Here is a 15,139-nt window from a genome sequence, read left to right as displayed (position 1 = left end):
TTCTCTTCATTCTATCTAGTGAATTCCTTCCCAACCTTTAAGATCCAGTTTAAATGTCATTCTCTCTCTCTCTCTCTGAAGCTTTTCCAAAGACCATCTCTCTCCTTCTGCCTTGGTAGTCAATTGTTCCTGCCCTTGTGTTCCCATATTACTTTGAATATATTTCAATGAGAGCCCTTGTTACATTAGATTGAATGACACTGAGCCATTTGAAGTTTCCTATATTAGACCATTTCAGACCTGTAGAAAACAGTTACATGATTCATCCTAATAACATCTTTTTATATTTCTGCTGCTCCTTCCCTCCCTGCATTAAACTCATAACAAGAACTACATGCTATTATTCTTTAAAAATACATATATAATACAATGTTTCAGATATATAAAGAATAATGAATGGACACCCATATATCCACAGCCTAGTTGAAAAAATATTTACCAATACAATTTAAGGCTCCTGTGTGCTCTTCCCAGCAGTATTACTGGTCTTTTCTCCCCACCTTACCCTTCAGAGATACCCACTATCCTTACTTTGATATTTATCATTACCATGCATTTATTTAAACATTTATTATGTAAGTATGCTTCCCTAAATAATACATGAATGTTGGGCTTTATACAATATAAATGTGTTCTGCCATTTGCTTTATTTACTTAACTTTTTACTTGTGAGATTCACCCAAGTTACTATATAGATCTAGTTCATTCATTTTCATTATTGTATGGGATTCCATTAGGTAAATATACTACAATATTTTCTTTCTTTTATAAATAGACATTTGGACTAGTTTGAACTTTCTGCTATAAAAATGTTGCATAAATATTTATACATGCATAGGAGAGTTTCTAAAGGGTATCTGCCTAGGAGTGGAATTGCTGGATTGTAGGTTATGTGCGTTTTAGTTTTAACAGGTATTGCCAAATTTTTCTTCACTATGGTTGTGCAATTTCTATTTCCATCAACAGTGTCCAAGAGCTCCCTTAACTCTACATTCCCACCATTATTTGGTATTATCAGACTTCTAAATTTTTGCCAATCTAATAGGTATGAAATGACATCTCATTAGAACTTTAATTTTCTTACAGGAACTAATTACCAGCGAATGGCTAATAAACTTTTAGGTTGCCTCTTTTATACCTTGTCATTCTTCTATTGATTTGTCTTTTTCTAACCTATTTGTAGGAATCCCTAGTTAATACAAACAGTAATATTTAGCTGTTATATGTACCATAAATATATTCTTTAACTCTGTGGCCTATCTGTGCATTTTTAAAATTACGGCATTCACCTTGGTCACTGTACAGAGCTGGAAGACAGAGTGGTGGAAATCACTGCCATGGAACAGAATAAAGAAAAAAGAATGAAGAAATGAGGACAGTTTAAGAGACCTCTGAGACAACGTCAAATGCACCAACATTTGCATTATAGGAGTCCTAGGAGGAGAAAAGGGAGAGAAAGGGCCTGATAAAATATTTGAAGGGATAACAGCTGAAAACTTCCCTAACATGGGAAAGGAAACAGTCACCCAAGTCCAGGAAGCGCAGAGTCCCATACAGAATTAACCCAAGGAGGAACACTTTGAGACACGTAGTAATCAAATACACAAAAATTAAAGACAAGGAGAAAATATTAAAAGCAACAAGGGAAAAGCAACAAATAACATACAAGGCAATCCTCATAAGATTGTCAGCTGATTTTTCAGCAGAAACTCTGCAGTTCAGAAGGGAGTGGCACAATATATTTAAAGTGATGAAAGGGAAAAACCTACAACCAAGAATACTCTACTCAGCAAGGCTCTCATTCAGATTTGACAGAGAAATCAGAAGCTTTACAGACAAACAAAAGCTAAAATATTTCAGCACCACCAAACCAGCATTACAACAAATACTAAAGGAACTTCTCTAAGCAGAAAAGGCCACAACTAGAAACAATAAAATTATGAAAATGGGAAAGCTCACTGGCAAAGGCAAACACACAGGATAGGTAGGAAATCGTCCACACACAAATATGATATCAAATCCAGTAACTGTGACAGGAGGAGGGTACAAATGCAGGATATTTGAAATGCATTTGAAATTAAGAGATCAGCAACTTAAAACAATCATGTATACATATAGACTGCTGTATTAAAACCTCATAGTAACCACAAATGAAAAATCTGTAATAGATATACACACAAAAAAGAAAGGAATCCGAACACAACACTAAAGATAGTCATCAAATCACAAGAGAAGAGAACAAAAGAGGAAAGGAAGAAAAAAGACCTACAAAAACAAACTAAAACAATTAAGAAAATGGCAATAAGAACATACATATCTATAACTACCTTAAATGTAAACAGATTAAATGTTCCAACCAAAAGATATAGACTGGCCAAATGGATACAAAAACAAGACCCATATATATGCTGTCTACAAGAGACCCACTTCAGACCTAGGGACACATACAGGCTCAAAGTGAGGGGGTGGAAAAAGATATTCCATGTAAATGGAAATCAAAAGAAAGCTGGAGTAGCAATACTCATATCAGACAAATAGACTTTAAAATAAAAACTGCTACAAGAGACAAAGAAGAACACTACATAATGATCAATGGATCAATCCAAGAAGAAGATATAACAATTGTAAATATATATGCGCCCAACACAGGAGCACCTCAATATACTATATAAGGCAAATATTAACAGACATAAAAGGAAAGTTGACAGTAATACAATAACAGTGGGGGACTTTAACACTACACTTACATCAATGGACAGATCATCCAGACAGAAAATCAATAAGGAAACACAGGACTTAAATGACACATTAGACCAGGTGGACTTAATGGATATTTATAGAGCATTCCATCCAAAAGCAGCAGAATACAGATGCTTTTCAAGTGCACATGGAACATTCTCCAGAATAGATCACATGCTGGGCCACAAAGGAAGTCTCAGTAAATTTAAGAAAACTGAAATCATATCAAGCATCTTTTACAACTACAGCTCTATGAGATTAGAAATCAACTACAAGAAAAAAAATGCAAAAAACACAAACACGTGGAGGCTAAACAATATGTTACTAAACAACCAATGGATCATTGAAGAAACCAAAGAGGAAATCAAAAAATACCTAGAGACACATGAAAATGAAAACACGACAATCCAAAGCCTATGGGACGTGGCCAAAGCAGTTCTAAGAGGGAAGTTTAGAGTGATACAAGCTTACCTCGGGAAATAAGAAAATCTCAAATAAAGAACCTAACCTTACACCTAAAGCAACTAGAGAAAAAAGAACAAACAAAACCCAAAGTTAGTAGAAGGAAAAAAATCATAAAAATCAGAGCAGAAATAGAGATGAAGAAAACAATAGAAAAGATCAATGAAACGAAAAGTTGGTTCCTTGAAATGATAAACAAAATTGATAAACCTTTAGCCAGACTCATCAAGAAAAAAAGGGAGAGGGCCCAAACAATAAAATTAGGAATGAAAAAGGAGAAGTTACAAATGACACCACTGAAATACAAAGGACCATAAGAGACTACTACAGGAAACTATATGCCAATAAAATGGACAACCTAGAAGAAATGGACAAATTCTTAGAAAGATACAATCTCCCAAGACTGAACCAGCAAGAAATAGAAAATATGAACAGACCAATTACAAGCACTGAAATTTAATCTGTGATTTTAAAACTCCCAACAAACAAAAGTCCAGGACCAGATGGCTTCACAGGTGAATTCCATCTTTGTCACTGTACACAGCACAGTGTCTGCCAGTTAGCAGACATTAATAAATATTTGTTGAATGAATGAATGAAAAACTGAAAAAACACATATAAAGAAATTAGACAATATTTTAAGCTCTTATTTTGGAATTGTGACCCTCTATGCCTATTAGGTTTTATAAACTTTTATATTTAAAGAAATAAATTTAATTTAGCTTGGAGACTTTCTGACAGTCCCTTGAGATAACTGGAGATAAGACAGAGCACCAAAAAATCAGGACTGGAAGTCCAAAATTTTAAATCACCTAAGACAAACAGCTGTCTGCTCTCTTCTTAAATATCTCCAAGAACAAGTATGCTGGCTCTCATGTTTTCTATTATACTTTGCAGAACATAATGACTAAAACAGCCTCTAGTTCCACCATGTTTGAATGCCCCAGAGGAAAGTCTATAAAAGTGAGTGTAAAGCAATTCTACTACATAAGAAAACACTTAGAAATGTGCCCATAATACACCAATGAACAATAGACATAGTGATTAAAATGAATATACAATATGTATACGCTTCAATTTTAAAAGCTAACAATGGTAACAACTATAGTAAATACAGAGGGGAAAATAATGCATCAGCCTTCATATGATTTAAAATGGAAGGAAATTAATATATGACTACTTACAACAGAACCAGCAGGAGGTTCAGACAGCACAGAGTCTTAAAAAGGAAGTCATAGGAAGCAATGAGTCATTCTGGACAAAACACAGAATCTGTAGTAAGAAGACCCGGTTTCGAGTTGTCATTCTGACATTTACTAGCTATTTGGCATTGGGCACATCATTTAATCCACCTACACCTCAGTTCCTTATCAGTAAATAGAGTTTATAGTGATCTGGCATCCTCTCTAACAGGGTTATTGTATGTTTCAAATTAAGTAGAAAAATGTGTGACATACTTCAATAATATGCAATTGTAATCACCTATCCTTCTTCATCTTCCCATCTCCCCAGTGGCAGCAATCTGTATAACTGTGTGATTTTTCTTTCCAGCAGGGCTCAGTAGAGCTAGTATAGTCAAGAAGAGAGAGATTAGTTCTGGATTTTGCCCAGACAGGGACAGAAGGACAAAAGAGCAAGGGAATAAAAGATAATGATAAGAGAGTGAATGAAATAGCAAGAGACTAAGAAAATTAAGCTGGATAGGGAAGGAAGTGAAGACAGGCCTTGGTGGGGTCAAAGAAAAGATCTAGTAGATCCTCAAAGGTCAGGCAGGAGAAGAAATTTTGAACAAATCTGCATGTCTTCATTTATAATTTCAGAGGTGGGCCATCTTTGCATGAGAACAAAGCTCACGGTGTGACTATGGGAGCTGATTAGCTAAAAAGATGATCACTTCAGTTGAAGAGGTCAATGTGTTGAAGAAACGATCATCCATGTGAATACTGAAGTCACTCAGGGTAAGGCCAAAAATTGAGATGGAAAGGAAGACCGTGTGTGCTAGGTCCTAAATGATAGAGAAGATCTATTATATAAGAAGACAAGAGTGGTATAGCCCTTGTGCCAGAGGGCACAGGGATTTTAAGAAGGCGGAGAAGCAGTGGTCTGGAAATGTGTGAAATAGTGGTGCATAAAAAATTACAGTCATCCTTATCTCTCTCCTTTTGCAAGAAGTGGGAGAATGAGCTGCACCCATTCAGAAGGGCTAGAGTAAGCGATCTTACTCTCCTGGCTTCCATTTAAGGCCAGAACACACATTAAAACATCCCATAAAATGGTTAACAGTGTAGAAAACAGGAGTTTCAGAGAACAAGTGGAAAGGTTTGAAAGGGAGAAAAAAAGCAAGATTGGGAAAGAGGAAGAGGAAGCCGAGTCAGCACAGGAATAACAGTACAGAAGAAAGACAGATGATTGGAGGAGCTGGGACAAAGGTAACAGAGGATAAGACTTGCTGGGTTTATATGGCCAAAGGTTATCAAAATAATTAGTTCTAGAAGTTCTCTGATAGCTAGGGAGTTAGCACTAAGGCCTTGACAATGGTTTGGTTAAATTTCCTCATTTACAGATTGCGGGTGGGGGGGGTGGGGGGGGTGGGGGCAACATCTGAGTATCTAGTATGTACTTATTCATATTATGTAAAGTGTTAAGCCCTACACCTATACCTTCCCTCATTTTATAAATGAGGGAACTGAGGATCACAGAAGCAAAGTGACCAGCCCTGGGTTGTATTATTAATATTCAGTGACACTGAGGACCCAGGCTTCTTTTTCAAATCTAAATCAGTATGGCAGTATAAGAAAGAAATTGAAATTAGAACATCTTTAGTCACTTTCTACCAGTGAGATCTTGTACGTTTTTTTTAACTCCACTAAGCCTATCTACCAAACAAGGTTATTGCAAAGATTAAGCTACAACTACAAAATAAATCCTAGTAGTTATTTTAACTGAAAACTGGTCTACATAGGAACTTATTTTCAAATGTGAATTTCTTACTTGATTTATTTCAAACACAAATCCAAAGTTTCTAAATTAATGCCTATAGATTTTACAGATAGGAAACTGAGGTAGAAAGGGAGGATGTACAATCTATGGCTCCCTCGTATATCTAGAATCAAGTCTAAACTCCAAAGTTTCAGGTCTTCAATACTATGGCCCCAGCCCACCTCTCTAGCCACATCTCTCACTACTGACTTACACAAATACAATACTTGACCTCTGGCAACTATCAATTTTTAAAAACATATCCTATAATTTCCCCATTTTGGAGCGCTACCTAAATTATTTAATCTATTTAAATTTGTTCTCCAAGGCTCAAATAAAATTCATCTTGAGTGTAAAGCCTAACCTTGTTCCAATTGTTGAGAAATGATGGCTCCACCCTCTGAACTCCTATATCACTTTGCTTTACCTCCCTTAGAGTACTTATTGCCTTACAATTTAGGTAAGCATGAAAAAATTTCATTTCTGCCATCAGAGCTTAAGTCCCTTAAAGGTAGTTGGAAGAGAACTAACATTTACTTTGCATCTCTGAAGTGCCAGTTGCTTTTCTAGTGTGTATACACACACACACACACACACACACACACATTATTTCATGTAACCTTTGTGACACCCCATGAAGTAGAAATCTATTTTTTACACATAAGGACACTGAAAGTCACAGAGGTTAAACAATTTGCTTACAGTCCTAAGGCTAGCAAGTGACAGAGCCTATATTTGAATCCATCTTTCTAACCCAAAGCCCAGGCTCTTGCCACTATACTCTTCCCAGAAACCATGAGTATATCCTCACTACTGATTGCTTCCTATCTATCCACTGACCATCAGGGAAAAAAACCTCCATGGACTTCGTCATTAAGTATCAGCAGAAAGGATTTGATGTAGGATATCTGCCCTCTTACTTTCCAAGAGTTAGAAGAGACTCTTCAGAGCCAATAGAATGACTAATATGAGACCTGAATAAAGATGAAGAGATCAGAATCCTGCTTCTAGGAAGGAAAAGTCAAAAACCATTACTTTTCCATTCTTGTGTTTAAAAATTCCTCCTCCTCTGAGGTTTCCACCACCTGGCTATATCACTCCTTACCCCTCCTCCTCATCTGTCATCTACCACCCTCCCGATTAATCCCCTATATTCACTGCACCTGGGTCACAATCCCTCTCTTTTCCCTGTGTCCTAGCATCCTAAATCATTTCACTAGCCATGCAGAAGACTCGTTCAATACAATAGCCTCGCAGTTCCTTGTCATACTCAGCTTCACCCGACCTTCACCTCTGCTGTACTTCAGCATCTCACACACACAGACCTAGCTGTCACCTAGAAGAGCTCCACATCAGACAATTTAACTCTAATATTCCACTTTCTGACCACAACCTTTTTTTTTCTATCTTACTTCTACATTTGCTCATTGACCTAACTCAAGAAATCACAGAACCTCTAAGTCCCAAACTGAAATCATTATCCAGTGTTTCCTGTCTCAGTTAATGTCACCATCATCCCCCAAGTCACCCAAACCAAAAACATAAACATCACCCTGGACTCCTCACCCTCTGATCTACACACCCAATCAATCATAAAGCCTCACAGATTCTCTCAACTTCATCCCTCTCTCCTCATCCCTATAACCACATTTTAAAAATGTTATTCAAGCATATCTATAAAAACCTTTCAGTGATAAAAAAAAATCACCCACTGAATTCATTTCAAGATACTTATGCATACAGGGTCTACCATGACATGGCCTCGGACTGTATTTCTGGCCTCACAACTTACCACTTAACATCTTCATTGTTATTTCTTAGCAGTCCCAAACTGCTTGTGGTTCTCTAGGCAAGCCATTCCTTTTCTCACACTGATGCCTTTACTCAAGCTATTCTCTCTGTCTGAAGCACATTTTTTACTCATCTTTGCCTGACTTACTTCTATGTACCATTTAAGACTTGGGTCAGGTGTCATCTCTTCCTCAAGCCTTCCCTCAAGTCCCGGGCTAGTCTAAGCACCCTCCCCTTGATGCAACCACAGCATCACAGGCATAGCTCTCACCTTTTATCCTGAGATGACCTATTTCAGCATCTAATTTACCAACTTCACAAGGATTGGAAATGCATCTTATTCATCTCTGTCTACCCAGCTAAACATAGTACATAGCACAGTGCCTGACACATAGTAGACACATTAAGTATAGAGTAAAGGTTAGAAGATGTTGAGTTTACATTTTCAGTGGGATATTCACACCAGTGCTTTCTCACAGAGTTTTTTAGTATTTCCTACCATTAACTCCAAGTCCTTTGAAGGGAAGGAACCAGAGCTTTTCCTGAGTCTGCACAGTTCTGTAAAGAATGATGCTATACAAAGTTTTACCCAACTTACATAAAAGGGAAACAGCATTTGCACAAACATAACAGAAATCAAAACTTGACGTGTGCTAGGAACTTCAAAACCACTGACCAATTGAAAAAAATGAAGACATAAGAACAAAGATAAAGAACTAATTCTGACCGCTGTGTTATCTATGTTATGTGCTTGTCTATGTTATAAAAACAGTGAAATTTTGCTTAGAATATAAACAGCGTCCTGGATATAAGAGCTTGGCACTTTATCTACAAGGTCATCACATCTCTGATAAGCTTAAAAAATTACTAACCTGCAGGGTTGCTTAGGCAGGGGTTTAAGTTGTTGGTAAAGACACTATTTAAAAACTTAACCCCACAAACCAGGGCTCAGTGATGAAAAAGCAAGTAAAAAATAATGCTGGTATATGAGCAACAACAAAAAAATGTTCTTTTCATAGTAATTTTGGGCCTTGTGTTGGCAGTTAGAAAGAGAGTAAAGAGTTCAATGTAATAAAGCATTTCCCTCTCCAACTAAATATTAAATTGCAGTCTGGCATCAAACTAGGGATGCCAGACTCAATTCTTTCCCAGTGTAAAAAATAATAAGCTCTTCTATTTGCATGGTGCATTCCAATAGATATACATTTGCTCATTTGATAAAGTGTTTATAGACATTTTAAAAAATGAGGGAAAACCCCAAAATTTCCACAAAATAATAACTCTTTTAGTTGGTTTAAACAAACAGTACTAGATTTTTTTTTTTTTTAAGTTCAAAACACGGCACAGAAGTGAGAAACGTAATAGAGTACTTTATATTTAAGCAGGTCAATCCTTGGGGCCAACAGAGCTTCTTGCAGAAACTTAATAGGTTTTGGGTTTCCTTGGGAAGAGATCGGTTTCCCATCACTGGAGGAGATGTTCAGGCTGGTCAAATTATTAGGGTAGAATTTGGGATTTTCAAAGCTACTTTGGTATGGGATGAGGGAAAGGGACCTTAGATGACTTTTAAATTCCCTTCCAGTCTGGAGATGTTTTGGGGTTCACCTATCTCCTAGAAACCCCTTTTCATTCCTCCGGGGCTGGCCCACAGCTGTGCCCACGTGTCCAGCCCTCCTGGCCGCCGGCTCACCTCGGTGCCCAGCGGATCCCGCCCCCGTCGGAGGCTGGAAACCTGCTTTCCGCGCCCGTTTCCGGCGGCACACGTGAGTTGTCCCGGCGAAGCTCCCGCCGCCGGAGCCAGCCCGGAGGACCGCTGCTGACAGCTCCCCGCCCTTCGCACCCCCGACCCTCGGATGGGCCACGCTGTCCGCCGACCTCGGTCCTCGCCCGCCCCGAACCGGATCCGGCCGGCGAGGATCCACAGGCATCTCTCAGCTCTCCTGTCCGAGCAGACTGACAGCCCCTCCGACTCCCGGCCCTCGGCCCAAAGCCAACACTCTCCGGCCGACCCAGCCCCGCCGGCCAGGACAGAGCGACCGCCGGTTCGGACCGCCCGCGACGCGGACCCTCCAGAGGGTCCCCGCCCCCCCGTGTCCTTGAGTTTCCCTCGCGGGGGCCCCGGGGCGCCTCTACTGAGTCAGGGCCGCGGACCGGACACTGGGCCCCGCTGGCCCGGCCGCGTAAGCAGAACGAGCCGCCGGAGCTCCGGGCCCAAGAACACGGCGGGGGACGGCCGCGCTCGGACCCCAGACAGGCCGACCGGCCGGGACACACAGACGGACAGTCGGGCCCGAGGGGCGGGGGCAGCGGCCGGGCCGGTCCTGGCGCCTCCTTCTCGCCCGGGGCGGCCCCTGGCGGCCCAGCCCCTCAGGGCGCGGGCTTTCCTGGAGAGCGGAGGCGGCCGCCGAGGCGCTTACCTGCGGGCGCAGCGGCGACGCGGAGCGGCTCACTCCCTGCCCGCCGCCATGTTTCCGCTGCGCAGCGAGCGAGGGAGGACGCGCGGAGGGGGCGGGCGGGGGCGGCTCCGGAGAGCGGCGGCTGCCAGCCGGCCGGCGGGCTGGCGCGCGGCTGGGGGCTCGACCGAGGCGGCGGCGGCGTTGGCTGAGGCGGGGGCGGGGCGGGGGCTTCCTGGCCCCGCCCCCCGGGCCTCCGGCCGCGGGGTGGCGAGCGCCTCGGCAGTTGGGCCCGCGCGGGGGGGCGGTGCGGGGAGGGCGCCGCCGAGCGGCCAGGCCCCGCCAGCCTCCGCTGCCTCCCGCTTCCTGCCTTCGACCCCTGGGCCCAGACCCGCGTCCCCACCGGCCCCACGCGCCGCGTCTCACGGGTGGGTAAACTGAGGTCTGGAGAGGGCTCAGGTACTTGGGTTCGAGTCCCGCTGTCGCCGCTCCGAGCCCGCGCGTGGGCGGGTGGGGGAGATGGCGGACCCAAGAGGCGTCAGGTCGGGTTGGCTGACGCGGGGCGCCGCCTCGGGCGAAGAGCGGGCGCTCCGGGGCTCGAATCCCTGCCCTGCTAAGAGTGATGGATGACCTTGAGCGAGTTACCTCGTATTTCTACCCCAGGACCCTCACTTCTAACGGTATGGCATTCAATCCAGAGCGTTGGTGTGAGGATACATAAGTCAATGCTTGTGAAGCCCACGGAACACTGCTGGAGACCTAGTAAGTAAATGCGTAGGAAATAGAAGCTCCCGCGGTCCCTTCATTGGCTCATCCATCCATTCAACAACTACTTACGCATTGAGCCCCTCCATGTGCCTGGAGACAGGCTCATTCTGTTAGTGAACACTCTTTGCTACACTCCTATGGTTAAACGCCGCGTCCACCTGGATCATCCCTATTTTAGCAGGGAGGAAACTGAAGCTCAGGGAGGTGGAGCTACTTGTCCAAGGTCACCCAGCCAGTAAATGAGTGGAGATTCATCTCCAACCTGACTTCAAAGCCTGTGCTCTGCCAGCAGGGAGTCATCAGCTGTTTGGATGGGTCAAAGGAGGCTCCCTGAGAGTTAAACACTTTCAGGTTGGCTCTTGAAAGAGTCTGCAAGGAGGAAGCTCATTTCAGGCAGAGGGAAGGATGTGTGTAAGGGCGTAAAGACATATGATAGCAGATGGCTGGTTGGTGTGACTGGCAGGGTGGGAGTATGAGAGACAGTGTGGATGTGGTGATGATGGTGCTGAAGCTAGACAGGGAAAGGAAGCCAGAACATGGAAGGAGGTCTTTGTGTGCCTACAATGACATTTAATGTCCTTGTGTGTCTACCTTAGAATTTATTTTGTAGGCCAGTGGTTTTCATAGTATGGTTCTGGGACTCCTGGGTGTCCCTGAGATCCCTTCAGGGGTCAGAGAGCTCAAAATTATTTTCATAATAATGCTAAATGCGATTTGCTTTTTTTTACTCTGATTCTCTCATGAGCATACAGTGAAGTTTTCCATAGACTATAGGAAAATGATATTTCAACACATTAAATGCAGATACAGATTTGAGAATCCAGTTGTCTTCCTTAAGCCAGGTGTTAAAGAGATTTGTACAAATGTAAGACACCGCTTTTCTTATTAGTATTTTGTCTTAGAAATAGTAGACATTTTTCACTAAAAATGTGTTTATATTAACAGGTAATGGATTTATTGTAATTTTAAATGAATTAGTAAAATTTTAGAAATTTCTCAGTTTTAATTCCTAATATGGTAAGTATTGTTAGAAGTAACAAACGGCACATAAAAAAGCTTTTCGAGGTCCTCAGTAATATTTAAGAGTGGGAAGGGGTCCTGAGCCCAAAAGGTTTATGAATGCCTGCTATAGGCAGTAAGAAGCTATTGAAGTTTTAAGTAGGGGAGTGACTTAATCAGACTTTGATTTCAGAAAGAGTTTTCAAGACCCAAGCCCAGCCTTGAGGAATGAGTTCACAAGGCATGGGCATTCTAGGCAGAAGGATAGAAACAGGGAAGTGCAGGGCTGGTGAGCAACAGAGCTAGGACCCAGATGACTCTGGTCTTTTTATTCCCCATTTGGTATCACTTTACCTCCTGACAAGCGACAGGATGAGTGTTTTATTCCTTCATTTCCACTGGGTGCTGTGTAGTGAGGCTTTTGCTCACATTTGCTGTGGACGTTAGCGCCCTTTCTGACCCCAGCACACTGCTACCTCTCCTCATTGCCCATTTTCTGAGAAGCAGTCAAGTGAGGAAGGCAGATGAGAGGAAAAGAGGAGGTTACCAATGCTAGTGTGAGTAGGCATGGGAATCCTGGCAGAGGGTTCTCCAGAGCTACACAGCCCAGGTTATCCTTCACATACTTCTAGGGCGCACAAGTGAGAGGGAAAACAATTGTATCAAAACCTGTGCTGTCAGGAAAGCCGCTTTTGAAGAGAAGTTCCCCAGAGTGCTGAGAGTCTGTTCCTTTAACATTAAAAAAAAAAGTATCCATATCAGATGAAAATCTTTTAAAGGTATATTATAAACTTCCTAGCCATCCTTATTTAAGAAACGGAAGTAAACTTAGTATTTTCTTGATTTATTATAAACATGAATTGATAGCAATCGTGCTTTATTATTAAGCAATCCTCTTGGACTATTGAGTTAACGACTCTATTCCACCTTAACAAATGGCCCCAGAATGCTGTGCTTTTGGGGCTCTCATGGTGGTTCCATAAAGTTTCTGGTTTTCAGCTGCCACTTCTCCTGCTGTCATTATGCCTATCCCTTTTATACCTGCTTCTAATTTGCTAAAGCTGAGAAGGTACATAATCTAAGCTTACTGGAGTTGCATCAAATAGCCTCTAAGCAAGGGTCTGAGCGACTGTCCTGGGATGAAGCACTGGAAAGGGCAGCTGCAAAGGCAGTAGAGGGGTGGTTGATGATGAGCTGTGGAGTTAGCCTAAATTCCCCTGGTTTCAGTTTCTTCCTCTATAAAATGGGGATACCTATCATATCGAGTTGTTAAAAGGATTAACCCAAAGCATTTAGTCTATATCATCAGCTCTGTCTACAGACCTATTTATTCTTAGCTCCAGTTCCATTAGACAATTCCTATGGAGTCCTCAAACCCTGTGGGTTAAAGACCAAAATCATGATTCTCCATGCTAAACCTTCTCTTACTATCTGTGTTCCCCATTTCAACAATGGCACCACCATAGTTCCGGTCACCCAGTCTTAAAATCATGGTAGTGCTTCTTAAAATTCCTCCCTGTCCTCCACATCCCGTCAGTTGCCAAAGCACACTGCCTTTTCCCTAGTCAAGGTCCTATTTCCTAGGCTATTGGAGATGTAACCTAACTCTTGACTCTCTTCTCTCAACTTGCCTTCCACAGCTGCCAGATCCTGGAAGCATCATGTCAGTCCCCAGTTCATAAAACTTACTAAGTCCTTAGGGCCTACAGGACAAAGTCTAAACTTGTTAGCCTTGTGTTCAAGGGTCTTTATGATCTGGCCACAACCTTCCTTTCTAAATTTATCTCTCTCTCTTCTTTATTTACCCTTTGATTCATGTATAGTTTTCTACATTTGCCCTTTGCTGTCCTTTTCTACATATGCCCTTTGCTACTCTGGGCTTTTTTATATACTGCTCTATGTTCTAGAATGCCTTGCTCTCCACTTCTGTATGTCCAAACCATAACAATCTTTTAAAACTCTGATTTAATGCCGCCTTTCCAAAGCCTCACATGATCCTCCAGCTTGAATAATAAAAACCAACATTTATGTAACGCTAAGTAAGAACCAGGAACTCTTCTGGGTGCTTTATGGGCACTATCTTATTTAATCTTTATGACAATTTAATTTCCACAACAAACCTATGCAGTATTATTATGACCTGCATTTTACAGATGAGAAAACTGAGGAACAGGGAGGTAAAGTAACTTGTCTAAGGTCACAGAGCTAGTAAATGGTGGAGCCAGAAAGGGAATCCAGGCAGCCCGGCTCCACAGCCCACTTTCTCAACACTGTGCCAATGTGAAGTGAGCTCTCCTGTCTCACTCCTATTAGCTCTCACGGTAGGCCACGCAAACCTCTCTTAGGACCTTGGTCACTTTCTGCCTCCTTATTGGTTAACACGCCTTATCTTGTCTACTTACATAGTAAATTTTTTGAGAGTAGATCAGTGTCTGATCTACAGTAGTATCTACTGAATTTCTTGAACTTGGTAAATATTTAGTAAATTTATTTTTTATGAATGTGAAGTCAACAGAACACTATAGCAATAAAAATGAATGATCTAGAGCAGAATTGACAAACAATGGTCCTTGGGCTAAATCTGGCCTGACTTCCGTCGGCCCAAGAGCTAGGAATGATTTGTTTTGTTTTGTTTTTGACATTTTTTAAATGGTTGAAAAAAATCAAAAGAAGAAGAATATATCATGACATGTGAAACTTATATGAAAATGAAGGTTTATTGGAATCCAGTCAGGCTTTCTATGGATGCTTTTGTGCCACAGTAGGCCTTCTGACCTGTAAAGCCTGCAATATTTACTCTCTGGCCATTTATAGAAAAAATTGGCAACCCCTGATCTAGAGCTACATGTAATAACATGAAAATGTCTTTGAAACGGCACTGAACAAAAAAAGGATAAGCAGTATGATGTCACTTATATAAAGTTTAAAAATAAGCAAAACAGTACCATTGTTTTTAGGGACACACATACCCATGCAGTAAAAGTATAAAGACATGCATGGAAACAATA

General features: G+C 41.7%; 1 protein-coding gene and 1 long non-coding RNA gene across 7 annotated transcripts in view; one reads left to right on the top strand and one right to left on the bottom strand.

The window, feature by feature from the left end:
* The window catches only part of SCMH1 (Scm polycomb group protein homolog 1), a 196,130-nt gene extending 185,602 nt beyond the window's left edge, over positions 1–10,528 (bottom strand). For 2 of the 5 annotated variants that reach the window (XM_061184406.1, XM_061184408.1), the window contains exon 1: positions 10,389–10,528. The gene's annotated coding sequence lies outside the window, so the exon portion shown is untranslated. The remainder of the gene's footprint in view (positions 1–10,388) is intronic. The other 3 variants (XM_061184405.1, XM_061184407.1, XM_061184400.1) reach the window with 2 other exon arrangements.
* A 551-nt stretch (positions 10,529–11,079) lies between these two features.
* The window catches only part of LOC133088684 (uncharacterized), an 85,158-nt gene continuing 81,098 nt past the window's right edge, over positions 11,080–15,139 (top strand). For both annotated transcript variants that reach the window (XR_009700538.1, XR_009700539.1), the window contains exon 1: positions 11,080–11,126. This is a non-coding gene — a long non-coding RNA (uncharacterized LOC133088684). The remainder of the gene's footprint in view (positions 11,127–15,139) is intronic.

The sequence above is a fragment of the Eubalaena glacialis genome, chromosome 3 (genome assembly GCF_028564815.1).
Source record: "Eubalaena glacialis isolate mEubGla1 chromosome 3, mEubGla1.1.hap2.+ XY, whole genome shotgun sequence".
In the NCBI taxonomy this organism is placed as follows: Eukaryota; Metazoa; Chordata; class Mammalia; order Artiodactyla; family Balaenidae; genus Eubalaena; species Eubalaena glacialis.
This window is presented reverse-complemented; position numbering and strand designations above follow the sequence as displayed.